Source organism: Sciurus vulgaris, assembly GCF_902686455.1.
Source record: "Sciurus vulgaris genome assembly, chromosome: 1".
NCBI classification, from domain to species: Eukaryota; Metazoa; Chordata; class Mammalia; order Rodentia; family Sciuridae; genus Sciurus; species Sciurus vulgaris.
The window spans coordinates 122,336,357-122,348,990 of NC_136461.1; the positions used below are offsets into that span (position 1 = coordinate 122,336,357).

General features: G+C 39.4%; 1 long non-coding RNA gene across 1 annotated transcript in view; it reads left to right on the top strand.

Moving 5' to 3' along the window:
* The window catches only part of LOC306642988, a 28,410-nt gene extending 25,905 nt beyond the window's left edge, over nucleotides 1-2,505 (top strand). Inside the window, exon 2 of the long non-coding RNA XR_013758767.1 lies at nucleotides 2,425-2,505. This is a non-coding gene — a long non-coding RNA (uncharacterized lncRNA). The remainder of the gene's footprint in view (nucleotides 1-2,424) is intronic.
* The last annotated feature ends 10,129 nt before the right edge of the window (nucleotides 2,506-12,634 follow it).

Genomic DNA, 12,634 nt, shown 5'->3' on the forward strand with positions numbered 1-12,634 from the left:
AGTTAGGAACTAGGTTTCTCAGCTACTAGCCAGAGTTTTTAGACTAAACTATGCCCATTTCTTTAACAGTACTCCAAGCTTAGAGGACATGCTAAGAAAATTTTTTATTTATTTATCTATTTTTAGGAAAAGGACAAAAGTTTTATTGCTTTGCTAGCAAAGGAGAAACACGGGGGACTTCAGTCCCAGAGGCTGTGATTCTACCCATCAGCAGAAACAGGGGCTTTTAAAGGTGATTCAGAGAAAACAAGATTAGGGAGGAGAGATCAGGAAAGAGAAAATCTGGGAAAAGAAGATCAGAGAGGAGAAGATCAGGGAGAAGAAAGTTGAGAAAAAGAAAAAAAAACATGTAGTGAAACAATGGACATTTTTTAAGCTGTCTGAGGTCACCCTCCCAGTTATCTTAACTCCTAAGGTCACCTCCCAGTCATCTCAACTCCCTAAGGTCACCCTCCCAGGATGGGAACAAAGCCCTTAAAGCTGTTCTAAGAAACAGCCCCAAACAGAGAATAAAAGGGTAAATTGAGCCAGATAGCCAGATAGTGATCAAACAATGATTACCAGAAACTATTGACCAGAATCTACGCCCTGTTGTAAAACATTGTGAAACATGTTGTATGTTATCAGTAAACCCAGACCCCCCTTTGAAATTTCCCGGCATGTGCGACCCCTCCCAATGTGTGGTTTCTGCCTTTATAAACCTACAAGATTTTCTGCTAGGGACTCGACTCCTCGAGTTGGGTCCCAGCGCGCTGGAATAAACACCTCTTGCGGTTTGCATCAAGTGACGCCTCCTGCGGTTGATTGGGGTTGCCGTCCATCCATGGGACAGAGTTGGGGTTTCCTTTTGGGGGGGCCTTTCATTTGGGGGCTCGTCCGGGATAAGACGGCCCCCTCATCCGCGGAGTCGACCTTGGAGGTAAGAAGGGGTACCCCGAAGTTGTCTGTCTTTGTCTTGTGTTTTGTTAGTTGGTCTGGTTCTGTGAGCGCGCTTTCGGTTTCGGTGACTCGTGAGAGTGGCCGGACAGTGGCCGGTAGACGTGCCTGGGGGGCCACAGGTTGCGGCCCTGGGGGACGCCCTAAGGGTGGAAGGAGAGCCAGGGACGCCTGGTAGTCTCCGTCGGTAAGGGCGCTGATGGGGTTCAATTGGTGGATCAGAGATTGGCGCCCGTCTGTATCTGGTTCTGTTGTGTGTTTGTGGCGGAGGTGGAGGAAGGGTTGGAACAACTGGGGGGTTCTGGGCCCGGGCTACTCTCGGGTGGACCCCAAAGGTTCCTTCTCTGGACTCCCCCTCCCGACAGCCCTAAAGGGTAACTTAGCAAGTAGCTTCAGTCTCAAAAGTAATGAAAAATAAGGTCTCATAATTTTAACATCCAACCTGTCCGGATGAGATGGCTAAAATGCCTTAGACACAGAGTTTCTGTTAAAACCTGTTAGATCCTTCCAGATCTCAGTCCAGGCTTACATCGAAATATAAATAAAAGAAGCCTAAATGCTCAGTAGGAGACTGGTCTCAAACCCAGGGAAAGAAAAGGTAAAAAGAGTCTTTAAAACTCCAGCAAAGTAAATGCTATATTTTTAATTATATGTTTTTTTGAGCTCATGATTTTTTGATCAGTTCTATTTTTTATTCAACTAGAGTTTTTGAACATCTGTTACACTGCAATGGAGATTCACCTATAAAGTTACAAGGGCTTGATTTTATGTTATTTGTATGTTGTGCTGTCTGATGTCATGTTTTGTCTGTATCAAAACTGAGCGCTCCTAAAATTAAAATTTAAAAATGGATCCAGATACTTTTAATTCACATGATTTAAAAAAGGTTCAAATTGGGTAAACTAATAAGGAGTAAAATGTCTTTGAAAATAACTTGCAAGTCTCTAGGTGGTCAAGCTAATAAATATTGATGTTAATAAAATGTCTAATATCAATTGTTTCTAGGACTTTTCTTCAACAGGGAAGAGACAGCAAATACTGTTCAGGACACTTGTCTGATATCTTGGTTTTTTTCAGAATAAGTGAATTAGAGTTAACATGTATGTACTCTAATGTGTTTGTAGAGATATCTGATTAATTTACAAAGTCAAAATGCTAATTGTTAAATAACATTGAGTACTTTTAACTCCTAAAATTCCATGGGGTATCATACTTAAACATTATTGGTGTGTTTCATAGGTTGGTAAATAAAGGGTTTAAACTTGCTTTGTGTCATCACTAAACTAAAAACAAGGTTACTAAGAGTTATGTCCTAACAAGTGCAATTCTATATACAAAGGGTCCCAAAAGTTTCAACTGTGTTTCAATTAGAGTACTATAAACAAAAGAATATTTAATCTTATTAAAATAGAGTAATTTATCTAAATTCAGAAATTTCATAAGAGTTGTTTCAGAATGTGAACAAAAAGGTGTCAACGAATAGGAAAGAGAAAATAAAAGGTTCTGGGTATAGAAATATATTTAGTAAAAGGAAAAAGGAAATGTTTCTGGGTAAGAAAGTGCTTGTGTGATGAAATACATGAAGGTCTAAGTAAGTGCTAAGAACGTCTGTGTAAGTAAAGGGCAATTTTCAACAAGTTTGTGTGTAACTAAGTTGGTTATATGTATGTGAGACAGCTAAAACTATTGAAGGTTTGGTTCTGATATAAACCAAAGTTTAATCTATATGGTAGAATGACATGGTAAAATGACAAGGATTTGAAACACTAATTTACTCTTAACTTTGTGTCTATTAAGTTTTATCTTTAGAAACAATTAGTCTTAAAAATTGGGGTGTATACAATTATGGTTAAACAACTGTTATAGAGTATTGTAACTTTGTTACAGAGTCTACATTTTTCTTTAAAAACTCAATTTGGTAAGATAAAAGTGTCAAGGTAATTGTGAAATGGTCACTAGTTGTATATTAAATGTGTTCATATTTTTCAGGACCACAAGTTTTTTAAAGCAAGGAATTTATTAAGCTCTGCTATCCTCCAGATTAAACTTGTCTGTAATGGTAATCTTAACTTATAAAGAGTAAATTTATTGGGGATTTATTTCTATCATTTAATGTTCTATTATAGGACCTGCTATCAATAGGGTATGTGTAAAATTTGTTACTTTTTACACTGAGATAAAGAATTTCAAATGTAAATGTATTTCTAAACATTAGAGTCTGATTTGTTTAAAGGTTAATATTGTGAAATATGAAAGAAACATGAAAACATTTTGCCACTTAATCACAAAAGGAAAGTTAAAAGCTCTCTCAGCCTTTCTTTGATTCATGTTTTAGATACTATGTTAAATTGTGTTAATTATAAAGTTTATATAGACTCAGGAAACAGTATATGTAAACTACTTAATGATATTTAAGGAAGAAGCAAAGATTAACATCAGAATTAGAACACTTAAGATCTGTAAAGAGCCCTGCCTTACCTGAGATAAGGTTCTGCCTCCCACCTTACTGCATGTTAGAGTGACTCCAAAATAAGTCAGACTTCAGCTTATTTAAAGTTAAGTCAAAATATTGGTTCTTGTTGTAAAAGTACTGTGATCTCAAATAGGGGATAGAATGTGGTTCTCAATCGAAATTCAAGATAGCTATTATACAAGCTGAATATATTTTTACTCTTGCTAATTTCATTTTGTAAAACTGTTACCTGTTAATGTTTTGCAGAAGTAGCTGCTTCAAGAACATACAACCTAGGTAACTTGTGATAATAAGCCATCACCTATAGAATAGATAGTGGTAACTTCCAGTACTAATGCAGACTCCAGTTAGATAAAAGGGGTAAATAACTGTAAAGTTATGGACATTAAAGTTAAAGCCCATTACTCTTAATTTATGACTGGTGAGACGGCTGCTGGATAATTAAGATCAAACTTAGAAATATGAGTTAAATACAGAGGTCAAGAAAAGTCCATATTGGGTCTGCCCTCAACATTAGCCTGAACCCAGGGAATAAGAGAAACATCTCTAAGGAGCGTTGCAACTCTGGGTCACACAACCTCCTGATCAAGGAGATTGTTGAGACTAGAGGATGAAAAATCATCCAGTGCATCTGCTGCAGAGGAGGGTCATGGAAAAGGGGAAACCATCCCTTGATGTTTCTAAAGGACGTCACCCCATCAAGAGACCCTGCCTAACCAAAGTCACTGGTGGAGCTAAGGAGCCGCTCTTAAGTTCTGTATGAGTGACCCCTGTGGGACTCAGCTGACTCTTTAACAAGACAGGAACCAGGTCAATTGACCAGCTTGATCTTAGATACCCAGCAAAACAGTTAAAACCAAAATATAGCCATTCTTGGGCAATTAAAGGAAATAATAGTTAAATGTAACTTAAGATGTAGCCTGATAACTATCAGAGAAACTGCCAGAGTCAGAAGTTTTAGTCAGTTTAAGGCCTGCAGACCTTCCTAAGCTACACAGGTAGACTTAATCTATGTTTGCCAGTATGATTATCTATTTCTAAGTAACAGAAGTATAGAGATCTCTACTAAACACAGGTTATACCAATAAAGGGATATTTTACAAAAATCAGATGACATTAAGTAGCTTAACTATATTTTTTGGGGACATCTATGGCAATGTTAAAGTCCCCAAATAAAGGCCTTGTCCCTCTCCAGCCTTTGCTAGGCCTAGTTATGGGAACAATTTCTCAGTTCTTCCACCTCCTGGTGAGAGATTAACTTCTGTCATTTTCATGATACTCAGTGGCATGTTTCAGATGCTGCAACATTTACTTTGTGCTAATCTCATTTCAGTACTCGTGTCTTTTTGTTCTTCTATCATAGAAGCAGCCACCCTCAGATGACTTTACAACCTGCTCTTCCCCAACCAGGCTTCTTCCTGGGACCCCTCGATTGACCCGATTTTTTAAAAAGGGACTCCAAACTGCTTCTCCCTCGCTGCCCCCATTCAGCTACGAAGCAGCCAGAATGACCAACGCACCTTTTCATTTCCTTAACAAGCAGTTATGGGTTCCTAAAGCTAAAGAGGGGAATGAAGCCAGAATTGGGAATAGGTAGTTAGTGTAGAAATAGGGGATCGGGTCAAATCGAGGAAATGAAGCCATGAGGTCATCTGCCTCTGCAAGTTGGAGGACTGCCCCTGGAAGAATGGAATGTCAAGGATCTCCGGAGGCCATTGATTACCAAATTTACCTGCCTTTATCAAGGACTGTTTATCAAGGACTGAAAACAAGGGGCTGCTAATTGGTGGCCCGCCCCCTCGGCTCTTGCCTGCCTGAAATCGCCTAGTCACCTTCATCAGGGAAAGAATAAGTGCTGTACAGGTACTAATGCTCAGGCAATAATACCAGTCCCTCCGCCACGGAAATAGCTTTGGAGAAGAGTATATAGAGACAGAAGTTCCATGATTAGAACTTACCAGAAAAGAAAATGGGGAAATGAAAGAATGGACATTTTTTTAAGCTGTCTGAGGTCCACCCTCCCAGTTATCTTAACTCCCTAAGGTCACCCTCCCAGTCATCTCAACTCCCTAAGGTCACCCTCCCAGGAATGGGAACAAAGCCCTTAAGCTGTTCTAAGAAACAGCCCCAAACAGAGAATAAAAGGGTAAATTGAGCCAGATAGCCAGATAGTGCTCAAACAGAATGATTACCAGAAACTATTGACCAGAATCTACGCCCTGTTGTAAAACATTGTGAAACATGTTGTGTGTTATCAGTAAACCCAGACCCCCCTTTGAAATTTCCCGGCATGTGCGACCCCTCCCAATGTGTGGTTTCTGCCTTTATAAACCTACAAGATTTTCTGCTAGGGACTCGACTCCTCGAGTTGGGTCCCAGCGCGCTGGAATAAACACCTCTTGCGGTTTGCATCAAGTGACGCCTCCTGCGGTTGATTGGGGTTGCCATCCATCCATGGGACAGAGTTGGGGTTTCCTTTTTGGGGGCCTTACATAAGTTTCAAAACCAAAAGGGATATAGTCAAAGAGTCAAGTGAACCCCTGTTACATACAGGAGGAGGTACAGAGTCAGGGTCAAAGAACTGGACAGGAGTGGCATTTGGGATCACAAAAGGCTCCCCACAGGAATGATTCCACCAGGGCTAAACAGCCAGGATGGCATCAAGTTCTGCTGACAGCCAAAATGCTGAGCAGATCACCTCCACCATGGCTACTGGAACCTGGGCCCAGCAGCACAGGAAGGGAAGTGAGGCCTGAGGCAAATGAATGAGTCCTCAGGAGAGAAAGGCAATCAGGGCGGATGAGGAAGGAAGACCGAAAGTGAAAAAGAAAAGGCAGGAACTTAGTTGACTGGGAGAGGAGATAGGTCCACAAGAGAAGGGAGCCCCAAGCCGGAAAAACAGGGAGATAAAAAGGAAAGGGATTGGTGAACTCTAAGACTTCTACCTGAGCTGAGACGCAGGGCAGCTGAAGTCAGCTAGACCCTAGCAACAAATTAAGAAAATTTTTAAAAATTGTTATTTGCCCAACTCTAAGAAATCTCCTTTACTGTCATTTCTTTACAATCTCCTCCCTAGCTTTGCTTTTCCTCTAATCCATTTCACTTGTGAAAAAGCAAAGTGTTGACTGATTGGAGGTTTTCCTGTTATCCCCTTCATTCTATATCCTATAATTCTTATAGGATATAGAATAATTCTTCATTCTTATCCTATAATTCATTCTCATCCTATAATGAAAAATCGCCACTCAATGAATGGTTACAATAGGAAATAGGAAGAGCAACTTAAGAATCTGAACAAATTTTGGTCATTCTTTATATTTCTCCATAGTGCCTCATATAGTTTGGGAAGGGATTGTTTGTGTGTTTGTTTGTTTTCTTTTTTTCAGAGTAGGTAATCAATAAGAATTGGTTTAATTGTAGGTGTTTTTTCAGTAATTGAGTAATCTGTCAGTTAAAAAGTTAAATGCTTTAAAACTTTGTGGAAAATTATAATAATAGACTTTTTAACTTTTTTTAAGATGATTTTTTTTTTTTTTTTTAGCTGCTAAAGGACCTTCACTTATTTATATGTGGTGCTGAGAATCAAACCCAGTGCCTTTCACATGAAAGGCAAGTGCTTTACCAAGCAACAACCCCAGCACAACTTTTTAACTTTAAAAAAAGAAGTTTTTGATTACCAGTAGTCCATCAATCTACCTGTTTTTCTAAAGTTTTCTGCCACAGTGATACAGTGGCTTTATTACTTGTTTTGGTTTGTGTTTTCTGCTTTTTGTTTTGGTTTTTTTGTTTGTTTGTTTTGGTTTTAGTTTTTTTTTTTTTTTTTTTGCTACAAATTAATAAATGGATTCTCAACATAAATTCTGCTTGTTATTTTCTGCTTTCTGCTATGTCTTTTTTGCCTAAATAAAAACAGTCACAACAAACTGCCACATAAACCTCAATTACCATGAGATCAACCTAGTAGGAATGCGAGCTGCAGGAGGTTTTGATAGGAAAAAAAAAAAAAAAAAAAAGGCATTAGAGTCAAAGAGAAAAGTATGAGCCCCTTCAGGATCTGACTCCAAAACAGGATTCAGAGATTCAAAGGTAGACCAGAGGCTGTGGGTAAAGTAAAATGTTGTTATGAGTAAAACACTGTCAAGGATGAATGCAGTTAAGACCCAGATTATTTTTCTTGTACAAGTTAAAAGCATGCTTAGTTGCCATCATCCTTAAATACAGCAATATCAGTCTGTTAGTGCTGCCATAACAAAATTAAAAAGACTGAGTGGCTTAGTTGAAATTTATTATCTCACAATTCTGGATGCCAGAAGTCCAAGCCCTCAGTGTTGTCAGTTTAGTTTCTTCTGAGGCCCGTTTCCTGGTTTGTGGATGGGCACCTTACTGCTGTGCCCTCACATTGTTGACCCTTAGTCCATATATGTGACCCAACCTCCTCTTTTTATAAAGACACCAAGTGCATTGGATGAGCACCCACCGTGATGATTTCATTTAACCTTAATTATCTCCTTAAAAGGCCCCATCTCCAAATGAAGTTGCATTTGCAGGTACTGAGGAGTTAGAACCTCCACATATCAGAACACTGGTCCACTTAAGCTTTGAATATAGCTCTCGCTGTTCTGCCACTGCAATTTATTTATTTATTTTTGCAACTTATTTTTAAAGCAGACATGTTTCTTTCTCTTCCTCTCTCCCCGCTCCTCCCTAATCTCTCCCCTTCCCTAATCGCAGGGAAACAGAAGTACCTTTTTTCCCATCCTAGACAGAGTTCTCTGTCCTTGAGTACACACCCACCATAGGAATGAAGTAATCAGATTTTGCAGATGCACCAGAAGATCTCAGAAATAACTACCTCCCAAGTTAACAAGTGAATTACAACCCCAATGGAGAATGTAGCCTTTGAATCGCCTCTTCAAAAGCCCCCTGTTCCTGCTGATGGGCAGAATCACAGCATTTGGGACAGGAGTCCCCTGTGTTTCTCCTTTGCTAGCAAAGCAATAAACCTTTTCCCTTTTTCTCAAAACTGTGTCCTTGTTATTGAATTGGCATCAGGGACAAAGACCTAGCTTTCCAGGTGGGACCCATGAGCAGCTCCCACTCCAGGTTTCTTGGGCAGGACTGGCTCTCCAAGGAACCCCACTTCCATGCTGAGAATGCAAGGTGGCTGGCAAACTTGTTGAGAGCCAGTTGAAGGAGAGTTAGGAGATGGGTGAGTTTGCCTCAGGTGGCAAACTGAGATGTTCCTGTGAGTAAGGGGAGCGACTGAGGAACATCCCAGCAGCTGCGGAAGCTCCTTTTGCTTCAGGGGAACTCCCGCCTTCTCTTCCTGAGTTGTACAGGTTGCTCCAGCATGGTCCACTGTGAGAAAAAGGAAACTGAACTCAGGAAAGTCGCGAAAACCTTGGCCATCTCGTAAGTCCCCTGGTGTGCCTGCCGAGACCCTTGATTCTACACATCTGGTTCCTCTTTGTGGGGACATCTGTGGTGCCATTGGTGTAGGAGTCATGGTTAAGCAGGATTCAAGAACCTAGGGATATTTACTCCCTTCTGGTGTATTCTAGGTTCTCATTTGTTTTTTGGTCTGGGGTTTGGGAATTCCCTCTGGTTGTCTGCCTGTGTTTTTGTTTTGTTTACATCTGTTACTGCCAATATTAAGACATAGCCAATACTACATTGATCCTGTAAGTAGTCTCTTGAGAAAGGTCTTGGCTGTTCCGTTTTAAAGGTTCCCATCTATCGGTCATGGTTTTGGGGTTCCTCTCTGGTTTTCTCTCTCTGGTTGTTTCTTTTGCAATTGGAATTGTTCTATCAGAGATAAAGTAAGTTGAAGAAAGGGCCACCTATAAATGTAAGCCTGTCTAGGATGTTTTACTTTAATGATCTGAATAGCTTTTTGAAATAGTTTTTGAATAGCTTTCTGGATTATTATACAATCTTGCAGTTGGAGTTGGTCTGTCAAAGGTAAAGTGGAAGAAATTTGTATTTGCAGGTCTATCTGTTTTAAAGGTTCCTGTCAGTCCCAGTTTTGGTTATCCTCTCGTGTTTTGGTTGTTTTTTTTTTTTTTTTTTTTTTTTTTTTTTTTTTAATCTGTTACTGGCACTTTAAGACATGGGCCATGCTGCATTGATGGTACCTGTAGTCTGTTGAGTAGTGAGATCTTGGCAGAGTGGGTTACCTATAGGTATAAGAGAAAGACAGTTTACTGTAACACAATCTGGCCTTTTAATGGTTTTTCTGGATTATCTTGAAGTTGGTCTGTCAGGTGTAAAGTATACAAAAGAGATTCTGTATATACAGGCATTTATACAGTTGAATAATAAGGGGTCTGAACAGTCAGGAACTAAGTTGAAGCTGCTAAAAGTCACTGCCTGTGGTTTGCAAAATAGCAGAAAACCAGAAGAAAGAGTTTGAAAATAAGATTTAAATCTTTTAAACCCAGTGCTGGCACTCCTAACACTTTCTCAGTCTGGTCCTAGGCAATGGCAGATCATCTCACTGTGGGTCAAAGACATTAACTCTAAGCTGGGAGGAAAAAACTCCCAGAAAACCTGCCTGGGCTGAGAAAAATGGCCAAAGAGAACCTGGCCTCTGGCCTCTGTCTTGCCTTCTAGTCCCTTTTGCCCCTGGGGGGTGGATGCTGCTGGCCACAAAGGATGTGGCAGTAGATTCCAGCACTGTTAGTTTATGACCTGGGGACAGGAATAGTCTCCCCTTTTAAGAACTGACAGGACACCCCATTTGACCAGGGAATATTCATCACTGGAGCAAAGCAAGTTGTCTTCTTGTAATATTATCCCATCAAACTTAATGCATGGGGAGACTGGCAGAATGAACAACTGCACCCAGAAAAGAAAAAGACAAACTAGGGCCAACCTGTGCTTCGTAGGCAGGCTCTGCAAAAGGATCTTAAAGGAAATCTAAAGAAAGGAATGGAAAGCGCCTCCTCTGTTGCATATCAATATGCCTAGTATAAGAAAAAGTCCCCAAAAGAGACTCTGGTTACAATTGACAGTGGGGAACTCACTTAAAGTTGATGGCATTGTGATAATGATAAGGGAGACAGGTCAGGCTCAAAAATATCCTGCGCACCAACCCCTTAAATGCAACCTGGGAGTAAAAGATCAAGGTACAGTTTTTGTATGTGCTTGATTGTCTAACACTGTCCTGGGATGAAATTTGTTGTGTAAATTAAATGCACAGGTAACATTCATAAGGATTGTTTCAGAATACAAATATTTTTAAAATTTTTATTAGTTCTTTTTATTTATACAAGACAGCAGAATGTATTTTGACATTATACACACATGAATTATAATTGTATATGATATGGAGTTAGACAGGTCATGTATTCGAATATGACCATAGGAAAGTTATGTCTGATTCATTCATTGTCTTTCCCATTTCCATCCCCCATTCCTTCCCCACTCTGTCCAATCTGGGGAACCTCTCCCTCTCCCCTCAGCACTATTGTGAGTCAGCATCTGCATATCAGAGAGCATTCAGCCTTTGGTTTTGGGGGGATTGGCTTATTTAACTTCCAGTTCCATCCATTTACTGGCAAATACCATAATTCCATTCTTATTTGTGGCTTCATTATATTCCATTGTGTATATGTACCACATTTTCTTTATCCATTCTTCTGTTGAAGGGTACCTAGATTGGTTTCATAGCTTAACTATTATGAATTGAGCTGCTATAAACATTGATGTGGCCACATCACTATCAAGGAGTTGGTATTATTGGGTCAAATGGTGGTTCCATTTCAAGTTTTCTGAGGCAACTCCTCACTGCTGCTTTCCAGAGTACTTGCACCAATTTGCAGTCCTATGAGCAATGTAGGAGTGTGCCTTTTTTTCCCCACACCCTCACCAACACTTCCTAATACTTGTATTCTTGGTAATTGCCATTCTGGTAGGATCAAGATGAAATATGTAGTTTTGTTTTGTTTTGTTTTGTTTTGTTTTGTTTTGTTTTCTGGTAGTGGTGCTGGGGATTGAACCCAGGGCCTTCTGCATGCTAGGCAAGCACCCTACCAACTGAGCTCTATCCCCAGTCCCTCAGTATAGTTTTAATTTGTATTTCTCTAATTGCTAGAAATTTCAAACATTTTTTCATAGGCCTGTTGGCTGATCATCTATCTTTGTGAAGTGTCTGTTCAGTTCCTTTGCCCATTTATTGATTGGGTTTGTTTTGTTTTGTTTTTAGTGTTAAGTTTTTTGGGTTCTTTATATATCCTGGAGATTAATGGTCTGTCTGAGGGGCAGATGACAAAGATTTTCTTCCAATCTGTAGGCTCTCTCTTCACGTTCTTGATTGTTTATTTTGCTGTGAAGAAGCTTTTTAGTTTGATACCATCCCATTTATTGATTTTTTTTGTTGCTCTTTTTAGTTATACAGGACAGTAGAATGTATTTGACATATCAGTCATACACGGAGTGTAACTTCCATTCTTGTGGTTGTACATGATGTGGAGTTACACTGGTCCTTATTCATATATGAACATAGGAAAGTTATGTCCAATTCATTCTGTCTTTCCCATTTCCATCCCCCTCCCTCCCCCCCCCCCCCGTCCAATCCAGTGAACCCCCATTTCTCCCTCCCCTACTCACTTATTATCAGTCAGCGTCTGCATATCAGAGAGAATACAGAATACGAATTTAAGAAAGGGTCTGAAACTAGAAAATAGAAAGTTATAGGGATGGAAATATTTTAGTATGGAAAATTAGAAGGTAAAAGAAATGTTTCTGGATGAGGAAGTTATTTTGTCTGGTAAAGTATTATTCTTGTGCTGAAGTTCAAGATGAAAGAAGACAAAACTAAGGATATAAACAAGTTGTGAGTGTTTAAGTATCAGAAGGTTTGCAGAAGATAAATCTCAAAAAGTTTTTGTTTGTGTTTTAATTGGCTATAATGAGCACAGTCAAAATTATTTGAACTTTAATGTACTGATATGAAGTAAAGCCTGAAACATTGATCTTCTCTTATCTATCAAGATAATTTTCTTGCATTTGTTAGGTTTTTATTACTTGGGAAAACTAAGTCTTAAAGGAATTAGGATTTGTGCCCATTTTAAAGTCTTAAATGATTACTTCGTAACTCTATTTAGGTTATTACAATATAGTTGGCACCCTAACTATATGTGAGTAGGTATATGAATACATCTGAGAAATATATCTAAGTATTATCTAAGTGCTATATAAAAGTTTATGTAAGTTTACTGGCAA